Genomic DNA, 25,556 nt, shown 5'->3' with positions numbered 1-25,556 from the left:
GGTCGAATGCCTTTTCCAAGTCCACAAAACACATGTAGACTGGTTGGGCAAACTCCCATGCACCCTCCAGGACCCTGCTAAGGGTATAGAGCTGGTCCACTGTTCCGCGACCAGGACGAAAACAACACTGTTCCTCATGAATCCGAGGCTCGACTATCCGACGGACCCTCCTCTCCTGGACCCCTGAATAGACTTTTCCAGGGAGGCTGAGGAGTGTGATCCCTCTGTAGTTGGAACACACCCTCCGATCCCCTTTCTTAAAGAGGGGGACCACCACCCCGGTCTGCCAATCCAGAGGCACTGTCCCTGATGTCCATGCGATGTTGCAGAGGCGTGTCAACCAAGACAGTCCTACAACATCCAGAGCCTTGAGGAACTCCGGGCGTATCTCATCCACCCCCGGGGCCCTGCCACCAAGGAGTTTTTTGACCACCTCGGTGACCTCAGTCCCAGAGATGGGGGAGCCCACCTCTGAGTACCCAGGCTCTGCTTCCTCATTGGAAGGCATGTTAATGGGATTGAGGAGGTCTTCGAAGTACTCCCCCCACCGACCCACAACGTCCCGAGTCGAGGTCAGCAGCGCACCATCCCCACCATATACAGTGTTGACACTGCACTGCTTCCCCTTCCTGAGACGCCGGATGGTGGACCAGAATCTCCTCGAAGCCGTCCGAAAGTCTTTCTCCATGGCCTCCATGAACTCCTCCCACGCCCGAGTTTTTGCCTCAGCAACCACCAAAGCCGCATTCCGCTTGGCCTGCCGGTACCTATCAGCTGCCTCCAGGGTCCCACAGGACAAAAGGGATCGGTAGGACTCCTTCTTCAGCTTGACGGCATCCTTCACTGCCGGTGTCCACCAACGGGTTTGGGGACACACATGTATGACACATGGAATTATAAAAGAGTATTACAGTTTCAGTATAATTTATTTGAATATACTTATAAATTGAGTTTTTCTTTTTAGAACATTACAACATTAGAAAGATTTAGACAAGAATTGGGCATTCACCCAAACAAAGCTTGCCAATCCTGTCCACCTAATTTTTCCAAAATAACATCAAGTTAAGTTTTGAAGGTCCCTAATGTCCTACTCTCCACCACACTACTTGGTAATTTATTCCATGTGTCTATAGTTCTTTGCCAGGAGAAAAACTTACCATTTACCATTAAAGAGTTTCCATCTGTGTCCTCATGTTCTTGTTGAAGAATTCATTTTATTGTAACAGTTAGGATCCAATGTGCTAATTGCCAGATTATAGCAAGGGCTTTCCTGGGGCTTTAGACCGGAAATGGGGGGGGGGGTCCCCCAAAAGAAGAAATGCTTCTTTGCCGTGAAATTTCTGGGTTTGCTGTTGACCTTGTTCCCTGAATTATTTCTTGAAAATCTGCCATGTGGTCAACTTAGCCATAGTGTTTTTTTTTACCCAGCACCCCATTAGGATTTGCAAGGCTACAAAATCACTTCTGATTGCTTAAACATGTTAAACGCATCCGTTATTTTAGTCCTCGGCGCCCAAAATCCTCCTTTTTCCTGTGTGCCTTCCTGGTCCTCGGGTGCAAAAGTCAGTGCCCATCTGTCTTTTATATAATTTCACAAATGGAGTTACTGAGCTAAATGTTGCATTGTAATGAGCTTTAAGTATTCCCTCCTCATTATAGATTTTATTTGACCAACACTTTCATTAACAGCAACTTAAAAATTCTCCTCCTACTACGTAACTAAATAAACAAAAGCATAGGTCACAGTTTTAAAAAATGCAGCTTGTGGAAGGAAGATTTGATAAGTTTGGAAAGCAAGGGTGCCAGCCTGGTCATAGAATCACATCACAGGATTAAACTAAACTGGATTCTTCACTCCCTTTACAAGTGTAGTAAATTGTGAAATCGAATACAGTGATCCCTCGCTATATCGCGGTTCGCCTTTCGCGGCTTCACTCTATCGCGGATTTTATATGTAAGCATATTTAAATATATATCGCGGATTTTTTGCTGGTTCGCGGATTTCTGAGGACAATGGGTCTTTTAATTTCTGGTACATGCTTCCTCAGTTGGTTTGCCCAGTTGATTTCATACAAGGGACGCTATTGGCAGATGGCTGAGAAGCTATCCAACTTACTTTCTCTCTCTCTCTCTTGCGCTGACTTTCTCTGATCCTGACGTAGGGGGTGTGAGCAGGGGGGCTGTTCGCACACCTAGACGATACGGACGCTCGTCTAAAAATGCTGAAAGATTATCTTCACGTTGCTACCTTCTGTGTGCAGCTGCTTCGTGAAGCGACATGCTGCACGGTGCTTCGCATACTTAAAAGCTCAAAGGGCACGTATTGATTTTTCACTCTTTGTTTTTATCTGTCTCTCTCTCTCTCTCTCTCTCTCCCTGCTCCTGACGAAGGGGGTGTGAGCTGCCGCCTTCAACAGCTTTGTGCCGCGGTGCTTCGCATACTTAAAAGCCAAACAGCCCTATTGATTTGTTTGCTTTCCTCTCTGTTTCCTTTGAAGAGGAAGATATGTTTGCATTCTTTTAATTGTGAGACAGAACTGTCATCTCTGTCTTGTCATGGAGCACAGTTTAAACTTTTGAAAAAGAGACAAATGTTTGTTTGCAGTGTTTGAATAACGTTCCTGTCTCTCTACAACCTCCTGTGTTTCTGCGCAAATCTGTGACCCAAGCATGACAATATAAAAATAACCATATAAACATATGGTTTCTACTTCGCGGATTTTCTTATTTCGCGGGTGGCTCTGGAACGCAACCCCCGCGATGGAGGAGGGATTACTGTATATGTATTACATCTACATCACTACGGTCTTCAACCATATATTTACATACATATATCATATACATATGTACTGTGGTCTGAAGAGGGCACTTCAGCTTCTTAAAGACAACACAGACAGACACAGGCACAAGTCCAGCACAACAAATGGCTGGTTTTTGGTCTCTTCCCTTAAGCGTTTCCCACAGCACAGTAGCACAACAAAGTACAGCATACAGCAGTTTTGTCTTCATTTCTTTTTCTTCTTCTTCTTCTTCTCTCTCTCTCTCACTCTCTCTCTCTCTCTGCCACCACTCCTTCCAGCAAGCTTTATCATTTTCCTCCCGACTCTGGCTGTGGGAACTGCTGCAATGGGCTTCTTTTATGTGACACCCAGGAGTAATTCCAGTGGCCCATTAGTGTGGTCTGGTAAGTATTTCCAAGTGAGATGGGAGCCTAACAAGATAGGACTCCCCAGTTCCTGCAGCACCCCCTTGTGGCACACACGGGACCCAACTGAGTAGCAGAATTAGTAGGGCTGGGCTGGGCTAGTAGTAGTAGGGCTGAGTAGCAGAACTCCATCACTCATGGAACACTGAGGAAATCCATGGTTCTGTAGAAACCCAGGGGCGCTGCCATCTAGCATTCCCAGGGAGATAATGCCCTATGCATGCTCTCTCCCCTGGTCCTACTAATGTAAAGGTGTCCTGGCCAGGTAAGGGTGCCGACCATCTGCCACAGTACATACATATATATGTCTTATATTTAGATAAACACCGGTGATTCCAAGGAGTATGAACTCTAGTGCTCTACCTGTGTTCATGATTTGTGGAGTGGGGCAGAGTAAAGCCACTTGTGATTGTGCAGAGGATCGGGGAGACTCATGTGGCTAGGGGAATGAGCAGCTGTGAGATGGCAAGGGGGGGGGCATATCCGTTATTTGCTTCTGAGCAGTTTTTTCACCAGTACTGAGGTCTAAAAGCTGGTAATTACACCAAAGTCAAACTTTTAGTACCGATCCAACACTACAGTGCACATACATGTCCATATATAAAGACCTGACCTAATCCACAGAAAAACGATCTCTTCTGTTTCCCTTTGCATGCACAGATTTGCACATTTTGTGACAGAAAATGTTTTAAGTTTAAATGTCTTGACAAGCTGTCTGCTAATTTTTAGCATTCTAGTAAGACATGTTGTTTTTTAAATCCATACCGCAAGATGAATTTCATCCAGTATACCAGATAAACCAGCTTATTGCCCTCTCTTATACAGGGTGAGGCAGAAAGGATGGACGTTTTTTTTACAAAATCACAAAATTGTTAATTTTTTCTTACAAAGAAATTTATTGAAAGATTTGAGTTCATATTGAAATAGCATTTGACAAAATCAAGTGTGGGAAAACAACATCTCCCATGTGGTGTCCGTTATCACTAATGCATTACTGAAGGCGTTCATGGAAGAAGGCCTCCGCTCTTTTGAACATCGCTCTGTCGATTTGGACGACTTCCACGCGAATGGCTTCCTTCAGTTCCTCCAATGTACGGGGCTTATGCTCGTATACATGTGCCTTGGGGTGACCCCACAAGAAATAATCGCATATGGATAAGTCAGGGGACTGAGGAGGCCAATGAATGTCACCAAACCTGGAAATGAGGTGACCAGGGAAGAGAGGGCGAATAACATCCATTGATGCTCTAGCTTTATGGGCTGTCACCCCATCCTGTTGGAAACCGCACACGCCGGATGGGAATACGTTTTCATCGTAATTCAGGTAAAAAGAAGTTGTTTATCATCTCGATATAGCGCTCCGAACGATTACTGAGGCCAAGTTCAGAAGAATGCTTCCGAGCAGATCGACTTGGACTGCGCAGCAGGGCTAGTCGTACGCTTGCCACATTTTCAGGGGTACATGCCGTTCGTGTAGCCTCCGGCGGTCTTTTGTTCATTAGTGTACCTTGTGTACGAAGTGCTTTTACCCAACGTAGGATAGTGTTACGAGCGGGAACAGCTTTATTTCTGTGGATATAGATTGGTTGTTCTTGACAAAACAGTCATACGCAAAAACGCGGTGTTCTATCGTCCACGGCTCCATGGCTTCAACTAAAAAGAAAAGACTTCGCGAACCTAACGCCACCTACCGCACATCTGTCACTCCACCTAGTGGTGAGTTCTAGCCATTTCAAAGACGTCCGTCCTTTCTGCCTCACCCTGTAGTGCATCATAATCTAATAATTAGTATTTTTTATATTTTGTAGCGCTACTCTCTTTACTCAAAGAGCTTTACATAGTGAGTGGGGAGCCAATTCAACCACCACCAATGTGCAGCATCCATCTGGATGATGCGATGGCAGCCATTTTTGCATCAGTACACTTGCTACACATTAGCTATTAAGTTGGTGAATGGGTGACACAGATAACAAACTGAAGACAGGGGATGATTAGGTGAGCAGAATGAGTGAGGTCACGGTGGGTAATTTAGCCTGGATATCGGGATCAGGAACTCAGTTGTATGTCTCATCCGAAGGAGGGCACCATTTTTAGAGCACAGTGTCCCCATTGCTGCACTGGGGCATTAGGACACACACACAGATGACAGAGTAAGCACCCCCTGCTGGTGTCACTAACACTTCTAGCAGGAACCCAAGGTTTTTCCTAGGTGGTGACTGATCCAGGTACTAGGCAGGCCTGAACATTCTTAGCTTCAGCTAGATGACCTGTTCTGAAGTGCATGTGGTATGGCTTTTATTCATTACTAGCTGTCCCCCATGGCTCTGCCCGTGTAGTAATGAAACAGGACAAACTTAAAATATATATATATATATATATATATATATATATGTAATCTGTATAGAGAACAATTTATATTGATAGGTTTCCTATCCGAGGTGCTCTTGATACACAATATTTTTGGTTTCATCAGGGGCGAGGACATATAGGGTTTCTGGGGGAACTAACCCTGGAGAAAGCAACGTAAAGCTGACCATGTGAGAAGTGTGGTGAGCTAAGATCAACACCTGCAAATTTGAGTGTCTGTCCCTGGGCCTTAATTAATTGACATTGCAAAGCAAAGATTCACCGGAAACTATAATCTCTTGAATTGAAAGGGCATGTCCATCGCGATTAGAGGAATGCAAAGGATTAAAACCCTCTCACCTAATGGGAGAAGCCGAAAGAAGAACAAAGAGAAGAAGAAGAAGCAGAAGTAGTAGCAATGATAGTAGAAAAGGTAGCTGTAGCAGATCTGTTTTAATTTGAACAAGAGGATTGTATTTATTATAACAAGTGCCCATTACTTTTTGCATAAAAAAGAGTGATTTTTTTAGGTGGTTTACTTTAAACTTTAATAACACTTTGTGTATGTCATATATGTATGAGACAATCATATCTCGATAAATAAAGAACATTATAATCATTGCATGCAAATGAGTTAAAAATGTTAAGATTTGCATTGGGTGTGACAAGGATGGACAGGATTAGAAATGAGGACATTAGAGGGTCAGCTTAAGTTGGACGGTTTGGAGACAAAGTCAGAGAGGCAAGATTGCGTTGGTTTGGACATGTGCAGAGGAGAGATGCTGGGTATATTGGAGAAGAATGCTAAGGATAAAACTGCCAGGCAAGAGGAAGGCCTAAGGAAGGTTTATGGATGTGGTGAGAGAGGACATGCAGGTGATGGGTGTGTCAGAGCAGGATGCAGAGGAGCAGAAAGATATGGAAAATGATAGTCGACTGTGGCGACCCCTAATGGGAGCAGCTGAAAGAAGAAGAACGATATTTTAAGTCCTCACTCAGTGCTTTTTTGAAACCTGCGTTTCAAGACATGTGGCCTCTGAGGTCGTGACCTGTGCTCAATCTACCTAATTGGTTAAAGGTCGACACGTATTTCATTTATTTGTCTGATCTGCGGATATCAAAATTTTCAAAAAGCCTTCTGCCAACTGTACTTGTGTGTTACTTTCGGTTGTGTACTCTTGCTTGTTCTCTAGATCTCAGATTTTTCACTCGTTTTGGCCTTTTGTTCTCGACACTTTTAATATATAAATGAGTGATCATATAGATATTCACCCACTTTCAGGTTACTATTCAGTAGATGGACATGTAAAACAGTAAACTATCCAAAATATACCAGGTGAAGTGACCTGTCTTGAGGCAAATTCAAACTGTAATTTATGATCATAGTCACGTAGAATGTTTCTCCTCTCTTGGATGACATTTTAAGTCCTCATTTGCCCAAATGGAGTTGTCATTAGGTCTGCTTCCCTGCGTTTCTAGGGACACGGTATCTGAGGTTGTGACTGTGCTTATCCGATGCAACATGATACAAGGACGACTAGGTATATATTTCCTTATCCAGTCTACAGATATCAAAACTCTCTCAAACTCTACTTGCATCTTACTTTTGGCTTTGAAATTTGCTTGTTCTCCCGACCTTGAATTTATTTATTTTTTCTCCTTTTGGCTTCAGTTTCCTTTTGTTCTTGCTCTCTTTTTTTTGTTTTTCTATGCGCATCTTCTGATCGTGCTCCAAATGTGCATTTGCCACTTCGCTGGTAGAACACCAATATTTGCATTGTTGGTGTATGTTTCTTTTTTATGTATCTTTCCTTAGTTATGAAATAATTTTTTTTTGTTTTAAAGACTTATTATTGAAACAAAAAAAATTGAAAAAAAAAATAGTCTTGACCACCTTTAATAGCTACAGTCATCTGCTGCCATAATCATAAGCATAATGTAACTGAACATTCTCAAACCATTTTGCTGAAATTCAGTGTAGCAGGAGGGATAGAAACCATTCGCAGCAGAGTGGAGTGCGAGGAAAGAAGTGTCCTTGGACAGAACTGCAGTCCACAGCAAAGCCCACCATTGCACAACCCTTCACTCACAATCACCTACATTATTGATTTTTGGTTTGGCGTTTTAAAATTGACGACTGGTCGACTGTCTTTTCTGGTTTTGAGTCTTGCTTGTTTTATCTCAACCACATATCATCTACCGATTTCTCTTTCATTAACATCAGTTACTGTCTCGTCTTGAGTCAGTATGGTCATATGCTCATAACGTGCACAGCAAATTATTAAATAAATTCTTCTGGAAGACTAGAGCTGTGAATGCAGAGGAAGCACTTTCAGAAGGGATCAAGCTTTTGAAAGGAAGACCCGCCTCTCCCCCTCATTCATTGGTCAGGAGTCCTGTCTTCAATTCAAAAGCGCAAACCTTTGTGAGGGAGTTTTCTGTTTGTGGGCTAATTTCATTTTCCACAGTCATTTATTTTATAATATTTTAGTAGGAAAAGCATGTGTTTTGCACATTGTGAGCAAGCGACTGGATGATTTGATGTGTAGATTATGCAGTCCGAGTGAAGTGAGATTGTTTTTCAAGAACATTTTTGATGTTGTTTGCCATTGGCCAGTGTTGGTCATCATTGGCTCCCATTCAATCAGAAACCTTGCTATGTCCATTCTTCACAAAAATTATGGGATTAAAATTATTACCTTGGCCATCACTATAAATTACGTGGGGTAAGTAATATATATAAAATATAATTTTTGGATGGAGTATTACTTTACTGTCACTCAGTGTGGGTCTTACACAGTTACACAGCATAGAATTTCCCCTTGGGATTAATAAAGTATCTATCTATCTATCTATCTATCTATCTATCTATCTATCTATCTATCTAGAAGTTCTAACAACAGGAGAACCATTCATTATGGATTACCGATTATGGTATTATGGATATTATTATGGGTATTATTATGGATCTGATGGTGTTATGGTGTTCTGGATATTATGATATTATGGTATTATTGTGGAAATTATAGTGTTATGGTATTTTTATGGATATTATTATGGTTATTATTATTGGTATTATGAATATTATGGTATTATTATGGAAATTATAGTGTTATGGATATTATGGTGTTATGGTATTATGGCTATTATTGTGGGTATTATGGATATTATGGTATTTTTATGGATATTATGGTATTATTGCACTGGCAATTGGAAGGTTGCCAGTTCGAATCCTGTAAATGCCAAAAGGGACTCTGCTCTGTTGGGCCCTTGAGCAAGGCCCTTAACCTGCAATTGCTGAGCATTTTGAGTAGTGAGAAAAGTGCTATATCAATGCAAAGAATTATTATTACTGTGTTTTATTATGGGTATTATGAATTATGTTATGGTATTATTTTGGATATTATTATGGTGTTATGGATTATAGAATTATGGATATTATGACATTTGATACGGTACACAAAGTCAACCAGCTTATGCAACAGCCCAATGGAAAAAAAAAAATGATAATATAAAAAACAATACAAAAAGCAATACAAGAAATGTGTGAGGCAAGTCTTTATTCTATGACAAATGTCAGAGGGTGTAGTGTTCTTTTTCCCTTACTAGTTTTACTTTGGAAATTTATTTTATGAGTTTGTTTAGTTTAAGTGGTTGTGCTCTGATTCATCGTATTTCCTTTTTTTTTTTTGTTTTTGTTGGTTACATAGTTACAGCACACACACGTTTACATTTACTTAACGTAGCAAACTGCATAAACGTCCTCCGAGAGGGATGTGCATAAATCAGTAAAGCCATTTGGGCCACTTTAATAGCAAAATAATGTGCCTCTGGACTCTCCCTGAGCTATGACAGCATTGTCATTGTCACTATGTACATACAAACTAATCCGTCATGATTGGGTGGGCCTAGACCCTCCTGGATTTGTCTGCAGCTTCACAACTGCTGTCGTTTAGTTGGCATCTCTTGCTGCTGCTGCTGTGGGTGCTTATGCCAGTTGTAACCACAAAGAGGTGCCAGTGAGCCCCAAACCACAGACCCAGCAATACACCAGACGTTAACAGAATAACATAAAGGATATTTATTCCTCAATGCTCCTTCACAGACCTCCTCCCAACAATGTGCCACAATTATGCAATAAATGAATACAATAAACTGTCAATTCTTCCTCCTTCTCTACCTCATTGTTGCCTGCTGCCTCCCGACTCTGACTCAACTTTGTAAGGCAATGGACTCCTTGAATCTTGAAAAGAGGAATGCTTCTGGTGCCGCAACCATGTCTTCCAGGTCCTACCCCAACAGCACCCCCTCTCAATCCCCAGGGACCCTGACAAGGCTGCACTTCCGGACTCCATCTCCCAAGCAGCCCTGCGGATGTCACGACTGGGTTCCTATAAGAGGACCACTGCCACCTGCTGTATGGTGGATGGAACCACTCCCAACTCTCAACACTGGCCGGGTACAAAGTTATTTATTTGTTCTGCTGGCCAATCCTACTGAGTTGTTGCACTGTCCTTCTGTCTGGGTAATGTATTTCTTCTGTCTCATCCGGGATGCCCGTTCTCCTCCTACACAGTGTATAGCAGCTGGTCTTCACATTCAGTGCATGCACAGTCACTCGCAAGTCCAGAACTAACTATTGCTTTCTTTATTGGGGGTATGTGAAAAAATATGGCAGTATAGGCAACTACACCGGTTTTTGTCAGTGAAAACTTACAGATTTAGCAGATGGTACTGTGTGCTGAGGACATAAAATGCAAGGTAATCTCATTCAAGTTTGGATCCAACATTTCTGGATTCCTTCAACTTTAAGATGCACTGTAAGGCCAAAAGTATGTGGACAACACTTCACATTACTGAGTTCAGATGTTTCATTGTCAAAAGGTGGAAAGCATCAAGCGCACAGCCAAGCCATCTCCATTGGCAAACACCAGCAGTAGAATGGCTCCACGACTTTAAACCTGGCACCATCATGGAATGCCAGCTTTGTCACAAGTCATCACATTACATTTGTGCTCTGCCTGGTCTGCCAGGTCAACTGCTAAGTGATATTAATGGAATCTTCTAGGAGCAACAACACCTCAATCCAGGGCCGGATTAACAGCTTTGGGGGCCCTTTTGGTCTGCATCATCTGAAGTTTAGATTCTGAACAGTTCAAACCGGACTAAATAATTATTTTACTCTCGATTATAATAAGAATCTTATAATATTTATGTGAATTTTATGTGTTGGGCCCCTAAAGTTTTGTTGTGTAAGAAATTTACAGTTTAAAAACGTAAAGATAATATTTTTAAAGACCAGTTTTTCAATGCTACACTTTTTCATTAAATATTGGGTCCACCATTTGGGGGCCCCCAAAATTGCGGGGCTCGTGGCATATGCTACATGTGCCTATTGGTTAATCCGGCACTGCCTCAATCACAAAGTGGCAGACCACCCAAACTTACAGAGCTGGGCCGTCAAGTGCTGAAGCGCTTGTCCTGTGTGGCGTCACTCACAACGGAGTTCCAAACTGCCTCTGCAAGCAACATCAGCACAAGAACTGTGCACCAGGAGCTTCATGAAGCTGTTACAGCTGCAGAGAAGGGGGCCGACTCCATGGCTGTGGAATACGAGGGAGTACCAAAAAATAACCAGAATGTAAAAAAAAAATTGTTTTAATAATTTTTACTTGCTGAAACTTTAGTCTTCTTCAAAGTCTTCTCCATGTGAATGATTGCACTTGTCCCAATCGTTTTCTGACTGGTGGAAACATTTTTGGAATTGCTGAAGAGAAGCGTCGTCCAAGGCCTGCAGTGAATTGTCTTTGTCTTCCTCCACAATACAAAAACCTTTCCTTTGAGTTCTTTTTTCATATGCGGGGACAAGAAAAAGTCACCCGGAGCAAATATCAGGGGCCTCATGTATAAACGGTGCATACGCACAGAAATGTTGCGTAAGAACATTTCTATGTTCAAATCACGATGTATAAAACCTAAACATTTCCACGGTAGCTCATACCCTGGCGTATGCAAGTTCTGCGCTCGGTTTTGCAGACTGGCGGCACCCAGCGTCAAAGCAGTGCTACTATTCCTGTGTGTTTTCTCTTTCTTTTTCAGTTCCACATCCCTGACGCGGCTTTATAAATACACTGAAATTAACCGAATATTGTTTATTAGTTTAAGGCATCTGATTGTAATTAACCAGTAACAATATAATGGTCTACAGAATGGTCAAATTATTCTAAATACAATAGATGCTTTAGCGTTGTTACTCTCACTGCACCTTCTTCTTCTTTTGTCAGCTGCTCCCGTTAGGGGTTGCCACATCAGATCATCTTTTTCCATATTCCTCTCACTGCACCACTCGGAGTATTTATCCCACTGTATCTGAGTGTGAATCACAGCTCTACAGCAGCTGATCGTAAAGAGAATTATCTGTACAGCATCAAGCACACACTGCCTCAGCCATTCGCTATTTGAACTGGTTTCATCTGACCAACACTTCAGAGCCTTTCCTGTTCGGACCTTGCGGTTCACAAACAGTTTCATCCCAAGAACACTAAACGCACTCAATCAGTCCAGCAAGGGCTCCTTGTAGAACTGTTTGTACTTTCAAGTTTACCGTGAGGTAATTGTACTTATGACAGTTATAATATTGCACAACCTGAGCCACTTTATAAAGCGCATATTTACATATGATGACGATATCATTTTTAAGATGAAATGCAGTAAAATATATTTATTATATAATACAGATAAAACTTTAACTACACGGTGCCGCAGCGCTAGCGAGCTTGAGCTTCGTTCACGGTTTGTTCCTGCCTCGCGCTGTATTCTTGCTGTGGCTGGTGCGACACTGGCAGGATAGATGGACAGAATAATTAAACATTACGAAGATATTTCAATGTTCCTTAAAAGTTTTGAAGAATCGGCGTTCTAAGATTACAGATGGCTTAACGTCTATTACAGAGCTGAATGGCAATTGGGTATTTGGAGAAAGAAAAGTAAGGACAGGAATTGGGGGTTAGTACGTTTGAAAAAGACAGTACTTCTGTAATAAAGCATTTCATTGAAGGTCATGCATGGCGCAGCAAACATCATGCAAAAGACATGAACAATCACTGCGCCACTGCGTTCCCATGTTTAATAACATGCTTTAACTCCTATCATCATGAAAATTATATCACATATACTTCTCAGTATTTTAATTATACAGAGAGCTGTAATATTACGAATGTAATTGATTCTGTGTCCTGTCAGAGGAAGACAAAGCCTGGAAGCACGTAGTGATTCACGCACATAGAAGATCAAATACAAAACAAAGCATTTAACGTGCTACTTTAGTTACGATGGGATTTGAGAAACTAGTAAATTAAAAGATTAAGTTTATGATGTTCTACTTTAATGACAAACTACGTGATTAATGTGGAAATTTCAAGATTAAAGTTGACATTTCGTGCTTTTTTCCCACTGTGTGCCTATTTTTTTTCTCTGTATCCTAATAAGCTTTCATATGACACTCAGACGGTGGGCTACAAGTTGCCTTTTCACGGCGACTTTGATATCTGACAGCTTCTTTTTTATTTCGGCACTGTGCGACTTTGTGAACTTGAGCTTTCGAGTTTCTCCGACACGCTATGTCACTCAATCAACTTCCTTTTGTTGTTTATATAACTGTTTAAACCAACAAATAGTACGTTTTTCTTGGCCTCCACTTGGTATTTGCTGAAATTCTTCAATTTTTCCTCGTACTTTTGCCATTGCCTTTTCACAGAACACTGAGCTTAAGGGCTATTTATATTGATTTGCATATTCAAAGAGGCGTAATTCTGGGAGGAGTTGGAGTGGGGCAGCAGGCGCATGCACGTGCGTTAATTTCCACGTTGACCGGGATTTATGTAGCGGAAGAACGTGGAAGTTGGCGAACGCACAGATTTATGCATCTGGATTTTTTTGTGTGTAAGTACATTTCCACTTTTGTGCTTACGTCATGTTATAGTGCAAATTCTACACACGTTATGCATGAGAGCCCAGGACAGTAGGGAGGGTGGCAAGAACTCCTAGACACACAAGTCAATTCAAAAATCTCTTCAGTAGTCCGACGACGATCTCCGTTTTCAAGATTTTCATCACTCCTAATTGTGGAAGGTCAGCCAGATCTTGATTGGTCTTCAAGTGACATTTTCCCTCGTTTGAAACACGAAAACCCCTTGTAGACCTTTGTTTTACTTAGCTTCCTCTTTTAAAGCAATTTCAAGTATCACTGCAGTTTTCCCTAAGACAAAACAAAATTTAACGCAGACTCTCTGTTCTTTATGATCACCCATCACAAAAATCGCAGAACATGTTTAATAAGCACTAAGAAAAAATGACACGGAACCAAGAGCTTTCCAGATCTTCCAAGAGGGCACCCTGTGGCACTGGAAGCATTCCCTGGTCTGGCTTGAAAAGCACCCCGCCGCCACACATCAGGGAGTCGGAGTCAGAAGCAAAGGGCAACACTCACTTAGAGGAAGGAAGGAGGGAGGAAATTGATTGTGTGTTGTATATTCTGGTATTTATCTTTTTTCTAATGCTTATTGGAAATTTGTTTTTGGTAAATAAATACCTTTATTTAAACCCAGAGTCGTGTTGGGTAATACTGTGTCTGAGGTTTGGAGCTCTGTGGCGCCCTCTTGTGGTTAGAATGCTTAAGCCCAACTCAGACTTGGGTTGCAATGTATTGATTCACTTTAAAGTGTTATACCCGAATAACTCTCGGGACAGTGCTCTGCTGCCATCTAGTGGATGAAATAGCATCATGCTGCAAAAAGTCACGAATATTTTCAATTCGTTCTGCCACTTTATGGTAACTCATCAATGTTCATGAGTGGGTGAAGTCTGCAACTAAAAACACAATGGCAAACAAAAAGCCAAAAATTCAATTTTAGAGCTGAAAGGGGTCCATTACTTGAAATGAGCGTTAGTGACGACAATGTGAGTTGGTCCTCAGAAGTTGACATGGAAAGTGAAACTGGCACCTGTTTGAGAGATTCTGACCTGGTAATTTTCAGTGATTTACGTGTTTGATGCTGCCTTCCTACTACTGCTGACAGTTCTGCACCTCCTCGTTGCCCATTTACAGGTAACCCCAGCCTTAAGATGCCCTTTGAGGTTGATTGGTGGGACTATTTACAATTTGTTGATAATAGTCAGGTGTAGAAAACAGTTGTTGAAATGGCACAGGATGCCAGACAGTGAGCTGTGAAAAGTCACAGCAAACTGTTTGCTTTTCACAGATGCTAGCGGACAGCAAGTGAGTGTTTTACAGTCACCTGACATTGCAAGGCATAGTGGGTAAATCAGCCCAAAGACTGTAGTGGCCCACAAAACCAGTTGCTGCAGACAACTTATGAGTGAGTCTCGTTTTTCACTCGTTATGAAATACCTGCCTTTAACTAATAACAATGACTGCGACATTCTCAATCATCCTGCTCTGAAAGTGTACATAATTTGAAATGTGTGTACAGAGAAGACGTCAAAGATCTGACAACCTGGCATGCTGACAGCAACCCATCTCTCAATGTCGCAAAACTCGATCTTAGAAAGTCCCGTGCAGCTCATAGTCTTCTCCACATAAATGGCTTCACCATTGAGAAGGTCGTCAATATCAAGTTCCTCGGCATTCACAAAGTTCTGTGGACCTGACCTGGAGCTTCAACTTCTCATCTGATGCTGAGAAAGGCAAGTCTGCTCCGCTCCATTTTTGCCACGTTTTACAGAAGTGTTACAGAGAGTGTGCTGAATAGCTCCATCATGGTGTAGTGCTGCGGACCGCAGGTTACTACAGGGGATTGTTAAGACAGTTGAGGATGTCATTGTGGTGTCTCTCCCCTCCATATAAGACACCCACAGCACAGGCAGCCCCCGCATTCTGGCTGACCCCTCACACCCTGCATACAGGTGCTTTGAGCCACTGCTGTCTTAATGCTGTCTGACTCCTCAGTCCCTCGGCACTCCCACTGCTCGCTGTTGAACTCTTAACTTTACACTATTTACATCTATAAAAATCATTTAACACTAGAATCTCTGAAGCCTACGAAAAAAGTTGTAATCCCAGGCCACCTTAAATTCCTTCGCACCTCTACATTAGCGTCTTTTGTTTTGCAAATGTGTCGATCAGCACAACCAGCAAGCAGCTCTCCAAGCTAGTGTTTTGATCAGGCAGTGCCATGCTAACGTAGTATGTACCCAAAAAGAAGAAGTCTGTCTGCATTCTCGGTACCATTGCTCGCGTACTGAAGTGACTTTAGCTGCAGGTGGAAGCTGTCATCACACTTAACGTAACTGATCTTTTCCTAAATAAGGAGCGACATTGAACATGCGGGGTGGCACGGTGGCGCAGTGGGTAGCGCTGCTGCCTCGCAGTTGGGAGACCTGAGGACCTGGGTTTGCTTCCCGGGTCCTCCCTGCGTGGAGTTTGCATGTTCTCCCCATGTCTGCGTGGGTTTCCTCTGGGCGCTCCGGTTTCCTCCCACAGTCCAAAGACATGCAGGTTAGGTGGATTGGAGATTCTAAATTGGCCCTAGTGTGTGCTTGGTGTGTGGGTGTGTTTGTGTGTGTCCTGCGGTGGGTTGGTTCCTGCCTTGTGCCCTGTGTTGGCTGGGATTGACTCCAGCAGACCCCCATGACCCTGTGTTCAGATTCAGCGGGTTGGAAAATGGATGGATGGATTGAACATGTGCTTTGTCAGCATGCCCGTGTTGATCAAACACAGGAAGCTCTGCATTCTGCTTGTGACTTTACGCAGTAGAAAGATAAGTAAATAAATAGAGGTAAACAACATTCGATGTGGCGTTTAAATAAGTAACATACAAATGTTTTTTTATATAAAGGCCATCAAGAAACATTATCGCAAACAGAACTTTGCACAATACCTTGGTGAGCTCTGTTAGCCGTGCTGTTTCATTGAAGGACACACGTGGGGCAGAGTGATTGCCAGGATGATGCCTGACCTCTCGCTACATCCAAATGGTTCCATCTTTTGCCTTTACGCCTGGTGCAGCTCCGTTGTTCTTATATGTGAGTGTTTGTTTCTTGCAGGGAGGGCTTCTGTTCTCTTTCTCCGATGTAGAGTCCTCATCCTCATCTGAGTTCACCTCTATTATAGCACGTCTTTATTTGAAAACAGCAGTGTCAGATCGGGGGGAGCGTGAACATGACTGAGAGAATAAAACTGAGTAAAAAAAAATTCTAACTTTTACAAGTACGAGGGCAATCCCAAAAGTAAGGTCTCCTATTTTTTTAGAAACACAAACAACCGTTTATTTTCTATAATATTTACATCATTTTAAAGGTTAAAGAATTATTTATTTTTCTACATAATCACCATTTTGGTCAATGCATTTTTGTTGACGCTGTGGTAGTTTTAGAATGCCCATGTCATACCAGCTCGCCGCCATGTCCTTCAGGAAGCATTGAACCTCATCTTTCACCTCTTCGTCGGAGCAGAATTGCCTTCCGGACAAATCAACTTTCAACTTAGGGAATAGGTGGTAGTCACTGCGTAAATTTCAGTACGACCGGGTGTAAACTCTCTACACCACTTGTGAACGTTTTTGACATCCATGCACGATTGTCCATACACTTCCGTCAATTGGCGATGAATTTCAACCGGTTTAACGCCTTTTGCGTTCAAAAATCGAATAACTGCGCGAACTTCGCACTTGGCGGTAGCGTTCAACGGGCCATTTTCAAGGGCTGCCAAGCCAAGATTGAGCATCCCAGCGAAGCCGCACATGCTTGTTTGGGAGTGGAGGAAGCACCAATCACAACAGTGTGGCCAACAGCCGTACGAACAGTTTCTCTACGTCCCCACCGCTTTGGAGACCTTACTTTTGGGATTGCCCTCCTACTTTAAATTTACAGCAGCTGTTACAGACTCAAATCAGATGTATGTTTTTATTGTATAATAGTAACAATAAGAGCAGCTCACTACTCAAAACGATAAATTTAGGAATGACCTGGACCTGGAATCGAACTGGCAACCTCTTGATTATGAGTCAGCAGTTCTTACTGCTGTATCAACCAAGCAGTCATGTCAGCATCGTACCCTAACCCAATTTCTTTTTCTTCGGTTATATTCTTGAATAAAAGTGCACTTGTTTTGTTATACGTGTACATTTTGTGAAAGTGTTTATTTGATATTTGGACTTCAGTCTTCACACATTATACACTTCATGTTAAAATGTTGTCATTAGCAGTATAACATAAAAAAGTTTGTTTTAGTTATGTGTTCAACATTTCTTGCCTCACATTTCCTGTCATCCTACATATACACAGATCGCTTCAGACGGAACACAAATAAAATCCATGTGTTCCAAATAACAATATATTAATTACCCTATACAACTCCAGACACCACACACCAAGATAAACAGACTTGAGCTGGGAGAACTTGGTGTACGACTAAAGCTGTGTTGGTGGATGATGGGATAGCAGGCTGCTTGTGCTGATCGGCACATTTACCAAACAAAAGACGCTAATGGAGAGGTGTGAAGGAATTTAAGGTGGGCTGGGATTACGAGTTTTTCGTTGGCTTCATGGATTCTATGTTAAATCAAATACACACATTGCACTTTATGAGTGGTAAACAGTCACTGCATGCCACATGTACATTTATTATCTTCTTATATTACACTTTTTGTAACGAGTAATCCTGCTACTGTTAAGCAGCTGCTGATCCAGACCATACGAGGTCTGCTGCACTTTGTCCTGCCGCTGTCATGTCAGTTTCCTGCATACTGTCTTGCATATTTGCACTGTATATTGTATTTGCACTAAATGGTGACCATCGTCTTGTTGCACTACATGTTGTATATTTGCACTGAGGTCCTTAAGGCACGCAATCTTGTCTCAGTCTGTACTGTGCATTTGGGATGACAGTAAAGAAACTTGAAACCTGTACAGTATCTGGGGATCACCAAAAATATGCAGAAGGTGCATGTTCCCCATCGTGACCTAAGTATTGATGAACCTCTCATGGGTTACAGGGCAAGGCTGTCATGAAACAGTACATTGCATCCAGACGGGCACAATTTGGTATCAGATTCTGCATGCCGAGCGAAGCAAGCTCTGGGGACATCTGGAACCAAGTGGGGTGGAAAGTACAGTCAATGTGGCATCACTAGATCATCTGTGCTGTCACTGACAGGACCCTTACTCAACCAAGGTCACTGTGTAATGATGGACAGTTTCTAAACATCACCAGGACTGCTGGAGATTTTATTTTACAAACCGCCATCACTAATGTCGATGTCACTAAGTCTTGTGTTCTGGGAGCTTACAATAATGTGATAGGTGATGTCCATTGTGCGGGTTATGCACTGACCTTCCACCTTGTCATGCACGAGCAACAGAAAAAATATTGCAAACAGAGCCTATGTTCTGTTTTGTGTACTTACTCCATCTTTTGATACTCATTATACACCCAACATTGACAACCTTTAGGAAGAATCTGCATGAGATATTGGGACACTTTAGCTGTTAGCTAAACAAACAGGCTTGATGGACTGAATGGTCTCCTCTCGTTTGTAAAATTGTGTATGTTCTTATGTTCAACCTACCTGGAAAGGGGGCTCTCTCTCATCGATCTCTCTCTGAATTGCCTTTCCCAGATTTTTTCCATTTTTTTTCCTTTGAGGTTTTTTTTTTGGGAAGGGGGGATTTTTTCTTGTTTTCTCAGGGAATCCAGACTGGGGGTGCTATCAAAAAATAGGGCCTGTTAAAGCCCTTGTGTGATCTTGGGCCATACAAGAAACAAGAACATAAGAAATATGACAAACAAGAACAGACCATTCAGTCCATCAAGCCCATTGGTTTAGCTAATAGCTAAGCTGTCCCAACATCTCATCCATATTCTTCTCAAAGGTTGTCAAGGTTAATGCTTCATCTACATGCCTCTGTAATTTGCTCCAGAATCCCACAACTCTCTGACTAAAGAAGTGCTTCCTGGCTTCAGTTTTAAATGCACTCCTCCTTAATTTTCACTGATGTCCTTGAGCATGTGATTCACCATTAAGCCTAAAAAATTCTGTTTTATCAGTGCCTTTGTGGATTTTGAAGACCTGAATGATGTCCCCACACAGTCTCCTCTGCTCAGACTAAACAGGTTTAATTCTCTGAGTCTGTCACAGTCGGACATGTCCTTAAGTCCCATGATGCACTTGGTTGCTTTCCTCAGCACAGCTTCAAGTGCTGCTATGTCTTTCTTGTACTGTGGAAACCAGAACTGCACACAACACTCCAGATGTGGTCTTATATAGTTGGAGCATAACCTTCCTTGGCTTATATTCAACTTTTTATTTTATAACTTAACATTTTCTTTGCCTTTTTAATTGCTTCTGTACATTGCTTACTCAATGAAAATGGTTCTGTCATCATAAACCCCTAAATCCTTTCCAGAGGTTGCTTCCTGTAGGACAGCGTCTCTTGTCTTGTATTTTTATAAATAGCTGTTGCTGCTGTTGTGATTGTTTCACGTATCACACGAAGCATGTACTGTATAGAAGATCTGCATCAGTACAGCACTGGACAGTCAACGTACCTTTCCTACTGTATTTATTTTGAAGTTTTGCCATTTTCATGTTTCTCTGACACATAATGACATTTTTTTTATGTTGAAAGAAATCCATCACTTTTGGCTTGTTTTCCTGGGAGTAAGCATAAGGGTAAGAAGGCTACTGTGAAATTTTGTAATTTTTAAACTTTCCCAACAAGTATACTTCAAGAATAATCCAGAATAATCCAAACTTCAATTACATGGGTCCACTGAGCGCAGCAGTACGTGCAAAATTACTTCGACAGTGCAGAACGTTTTGGCAGAGGATACGCGTTCCGGTTTTCTAGTTTACATGCAGCTTGAGTTTGACTGTTTTGCAGAAGTTGCTATTTAAAATTTCTATTACCTCTAAAACACCACCGTAAAACGTGACTCACACTTATTTATGGACCTATAATAATCACATAAACATAATTGGATCCTCTGTGCTTGTTTTTCCCTCTTAACTGTCACCTCTCACTTAACGGATACTACGTCGAAGAACAGAAAACAGAAGATTATTAAAATGAAATAACAAATGACTTCATACAAGTTTCTTTGATTTACTTGAATTCCTTGTATTATTTTCATCCAAGCTTGTGCTCATTTTTAAGCAATCATGTGTGGAATGTGTGACCTATTTTGGAAAATGAATCTGGGTTGAGGAAATCTTTTTAGTAAAAAAAAAAAAGAAAAATCCGTTACTAGGCTGCTGAGTTTATTGAAAGAGAAACACGCTTTAAAAATATCTGATGATTTACATGCTTGGAGCAGAACATGCTAGGAAATGACTTCATTCTTGAGAGTTGCAGGCAGCTCAGTTTCTCTTTATCTGCGTAGACTTCTTGTCAAATCTGGGGGTCTCCTTAAAAGAATGGAACCGTTTGGGATTGGTGGAGCCCATTCGATACAATTTGAAACAAAATCCATCGATCCATAAACAGCATAACATTTTATTTTAGGATAACACTGAATTGACAGTGGATTGAATTTGGCTTTTCTGACTCCGATTAACAGAAAAAAACCTCTCTAATGTGAGAATTGAAACCGGCCTGTGCATAGTGGTCTAAAATAAAACTCACAATAGTCGATCTCGTAAGTATTCACCCCCTTTAATATCCATCCTGCTAACACAGGGTCACGGGAGCCATTCCCAGCCAACACAGGGCGCAAGGCAGGAACAAATCCCTGGCAGGGTGCCAGCCCACCGCACCCCCTTTAATATGTGGTGAGCAGCAGGGGTCTCCTCCGGACCACGAGGGGGCAGCCGCCCTGGTTGGTATGGGGACCACGGGAACAGAGCATGGAAGCTCAACCCTATAGGGGCCCATTGGTCACGCCAGGGGGCGCCTGAAGAACCCTGGACGTTAGTACTTCCGCCACACCTGGAGGTGCTGGCGGAAAGAATACCAGGGACACCTGGAGTGCTTCCGGGTGCTCAGCCGGCACTTCTGCCACACCAGGAAGTGCTGGCGGAAGTTCATCGGGAGGCCCCTGGAGCACGTCCGGGTGAAGATAAAAGGGGCCACCTTCCTCCATTCGATAGCTGGAGTCGGGTGGAAGAGGACGTAGATCAGAGGAGAGAGGTGGGGGGGCGCCCAGGGACAACTGAAGATTTTGCACCCCCTCCTGTTTGCCAAAATGCAATGGGGAAGGGAAAGAAAATTTTTAAAATAATAGTATTTAAGAAAAAAAATCATATTATTTATTTTACATAGTTTTACATTTTTAAATATTTTAATTTTTTAAAGGAGTTTTATGCGTATATTTTCAAGGTTTTGCTAAATTTATAAAGATAGAACAAAGTAAAATAATTAAGACAACAATGGTAGTTCAAAAATATAATTATTCTAAAATATTATTCTATCATCTAAATCCGTCATTAGTTTTTGTAAGAAAAAATTTGTTTTCCACATTTAAAAATGATTTTAAAGAAAGTATATAGCAAATTATAAAGCAAAATAATTATATATTTATAAAAATTGCATTACTTACAATTTATTCATACGAAAATATGATGGGGAAACGTCTAGACTTTTGCAGCCATCTACTAGAATACTTCACCACAGCCCAGTCAATTTTCTATCAAACACATAAACACAAATCACTTGGCACACAGAAATGGCGTTTGCAGCAACTTAGACAATGATACACTAATGCCTCATGTCAGTCGCACGACCTGTTTAATAATGTCAAAAATGTTTCTGGGTGGGAGTCAAGCATGTTAGAGTAGTGGAGGAGATAAATTATTGTCTGTTTTTTATTTACTATTTAGTGCATTTAGGAATGGAAAACATTTCATTCTAAAATTTCGTAACATCAATTTGGCGCCCCCTGGATGCTGCACCCGGGGACAGATGTCCCCCCTTGCCCCCCCCAGCTATGCCACTGGTGAAGGGGGCCTCCATGAGATCTCTGATAACTATGAAGGAGAATAGAGATTGGAGAGACTGTGCCCGGGTGCTTCACCAAAGTGATAGAGGCCTGGACTAAGGGTGATGCCAAGTGGCTAAGAGAAAGCCACTAATTTACAAATTCACATGGCACCTCAGCTTTGCAAAAGGGAACGTAGGAGAATCTGAAGTCCGCAGGTAGAAGGATTTGGGATCTGATGAGGACATCTCTCAAGGGGGCATTTATGAATGGAATTAGTCCAGTGGATAGAGATTGTTATTTTAAAATGAGTTCATTAAGAACACGAGGTCACAGTTGGAAACTTGTTAAGGGTAAATTTCACACAAACATTAGGAAGTTTTTCTTTACACAAAGAACAATAGACACTTGGAATAAGCTACCAAGTAGTGTGTATGAGTGTAGGACTTTAGGGACTTTCAAAACTTGATGTTTTTTTGGAAGAAATAAGTGGAAAGGACTGGCGAGCTTTGTTGGGCTGAATGGCCTGTTCTCATCTCAATTGTTTGAATGTTCTAATGATGGAGGTGTTTGGGAATCAGACTAAATCATACTAAACTTCATGTTTGTTGTAAAGTAAACACTGCACATTTTGCCTGATGGCGGCTGCAGCAGGTTGTGGGAATACTTCTCTGCAGCAGGCCCTGGAAAGCTTGTGAGGGTAAAACGAATGCAGCAAAACAGAGGGAAATCCTGAAGTAAAACCTAATGAAGTCCGCAAGAAACCTGCGTCTTGGGATAAGATTTGCTTTTCAGCAAGACAACAGTTCCTAATATAAAGCCAGAAGTACACAGGAATGGCTTCAAAACATCAATGTGAATGTCCTAAAGTGGCTAAGTCAGAGTCCAGTGCCCGTATTTATCAAGTGTCCCACAGCAGGAAAATGTCCTAACTGGCTAAAAAAATCTTAGAGTGATGCACATTTGGCCCTGCTCTTAGAAGTAAGAGTAAAAGCATTTTATCCATTTTCCTCATTTACAAAACAACTCCTAATTTTATTGAGATTTAAGAGAACTCATGAGCCGTGCTAACTCACTAGAAGGTGCCAGAAGATGGCATTCAGGACAGAGATCAACATGCACATCCCGGGTAAGGCTTAATGTTTTGGAAAGGCTGGAAAAAAATGAACAAATAAAAAGTTATCGATTTGACAGACTACAAATAATATTCATAACAATTCTTTATTTTATTATATTAACAATTCTTTTATTCATTATGTGATTGCTGCAGCTACACCAACAAGCCATGTACTGTCAGTCGAAACACGTTTGTACCATTATGTGTAAAATGCAACTTTGCAATGACAATAATTCGGGTATGTCATAATCAACCATTTCTAGAGTTTTACACCAAACCTTGACTGCCCTTAAAATGTGTGAGAGAATATGCAGATTTATTCATCTCCCCACCATCCCATGTGAGGTAATGTTAAAATAAATTGCATTCATGCAAATCTGCACGCACTTAAAGATTATTGTTCCAAGTGTGGATGAGCACACAATTATCAATTGCAGTAAAATCTCGATTATCTGTCAGGGGTCGGGACTGAGGCCCTGAATGATAAGAGAATGGATACTTTAAAAGTGGCTGCTTTATACAGTAGATTAGTTTAGCGGATAGTCGTAACGGTTTACAAAACAAAACTATCCATCCATCCAGCCATTCATCCATCATCCAACCCGCTATATCCTAACTACAGGGTCACGGGGGTCTGCTGGAGCCAATCCCAGCCAACGCAGGGCACAAGGCAGGAAACAAACTCCGGGCAGGGCGCCAGCCCTCCACAAACAAAACTATATTAACAAAATATAATAAAAATCATGTAACTCATATAATATTGTAACATAATAAGCAAACACAGCTCAGAGGTACTGGGGTTTTCTACATTTTACTTGGTGTCTTTGTTCCATAACAATCGGTGTGCTGTCTTATACTCCGTTATCGGGGTTACGGGGCACACCTCCAGTGCAATAAATGAAAGCTTTCCGTACCAATCAGTACCAATCTCCTACCACTCATGTTGTTTCTTTCTCTATTTCACAAACCCTCCCGCTTATCGTCTCCTGACTCCCTGCTCTAAACTTCCTTATGCTGCACCCTCCTTTGTCTCCTAACTTCTCCTGCCACTCCTCTCCTAACAGACGTGTCGTCCCCTCACAGAACAGAAGCCCTTCTCCAGGCCCATCACTTGCTGCATTCATTCCACCCTATCTGCTCCTCCACAGCACACGTCACAATATATTAACATAACATAATAAAACAGAATTTAAAAAGACAATTACAGTACAGAAGAACATTAACATTAATACAGAATAACATTACCATCACTGGTTTCCATTTTTGACACATTTTTTATTTTTGTCAGCATCACACTTTATTTCGTTCACAGTTGTTTTTCCTACTCTGTAAATTGAAGTAATATTTGAAGCACTTTAACCATTTTGTAAACATTTAATATTTTTTATTTTTTCGTGACAATTCCAAAACCACACGCTTATGTTTATCAGCCATAGCAATGTGTAATAGATTAGTTTTAACAAAGAGAAAAGCTATGAAATGCTATTAAAACTGAAGGTACGTAACTGACACTGTGATTTCAAAATGCAGTCTGACATGGGGTGCTGGGGAAGAACACTACATGGTAGCACAAGGCGCAGTTGTTCCGATGTGCAGAGCTCTCAGTGTCCCACACGACAGTAGTAGTACAGCAATAGGCAGGCGCTGGTGTGTGCAATTTGTTTTTCCTTTGGCCCTGATGGTTAATTGGTGCCTCGGTCATAAAACCTGAAGACTTATTACATGTGTCAAAGGGAACAGTCAGTCATAATATCAACGCTTATGCCAAACATTGGAGAACTACATTGGCAAAAAGAAACAATGGCCATAGCAAAGCTCCTCAACAGGAATAGGCAGACATTTTATGAGCAGTTGCTAAATGTCATGAAGTAAACAGTATCAAGAATGATTTAACATGTTTGATATATACAATACTGTGCAAAAGTTTTAGGCAGGTGTGAAAAAATGCTGTAAAT

General features: G+C 41.6%; 1 protein-coding gene across 1 annotated transcript in view; it reads left to right on the top strand.

The window, feature by feature from the left end:
- LOC114647801 (latent-transforming growth factor beta-binding protein 1-like) overlaps positions 1-25,556 on the top strand; it is a 636,168-nt gene that overhangs the window by 262,208 nt on the left and 348,404 nt on the right. The gene's annotated exons all lie outside the window — the stretch shown is intronic.

This window comes from Erpetoichthys calabaricus, chromosome 1 (assembly GCF_900747795.2).
Source record: "Erpetoichthys calabaricus chromosome 1, fErpCal1.3, whole genome shotgun sequence".
Lineage (NCBI taxonomy): Eukaryota > Metazoa > Chordata > Cladistia > Polypteriformes > Polypteridae > Erpetoichthys > Erpetoichthys calabaricus.
This window is presented reverse-complemented; position numbering and strand designations above follow the sequence as displayed.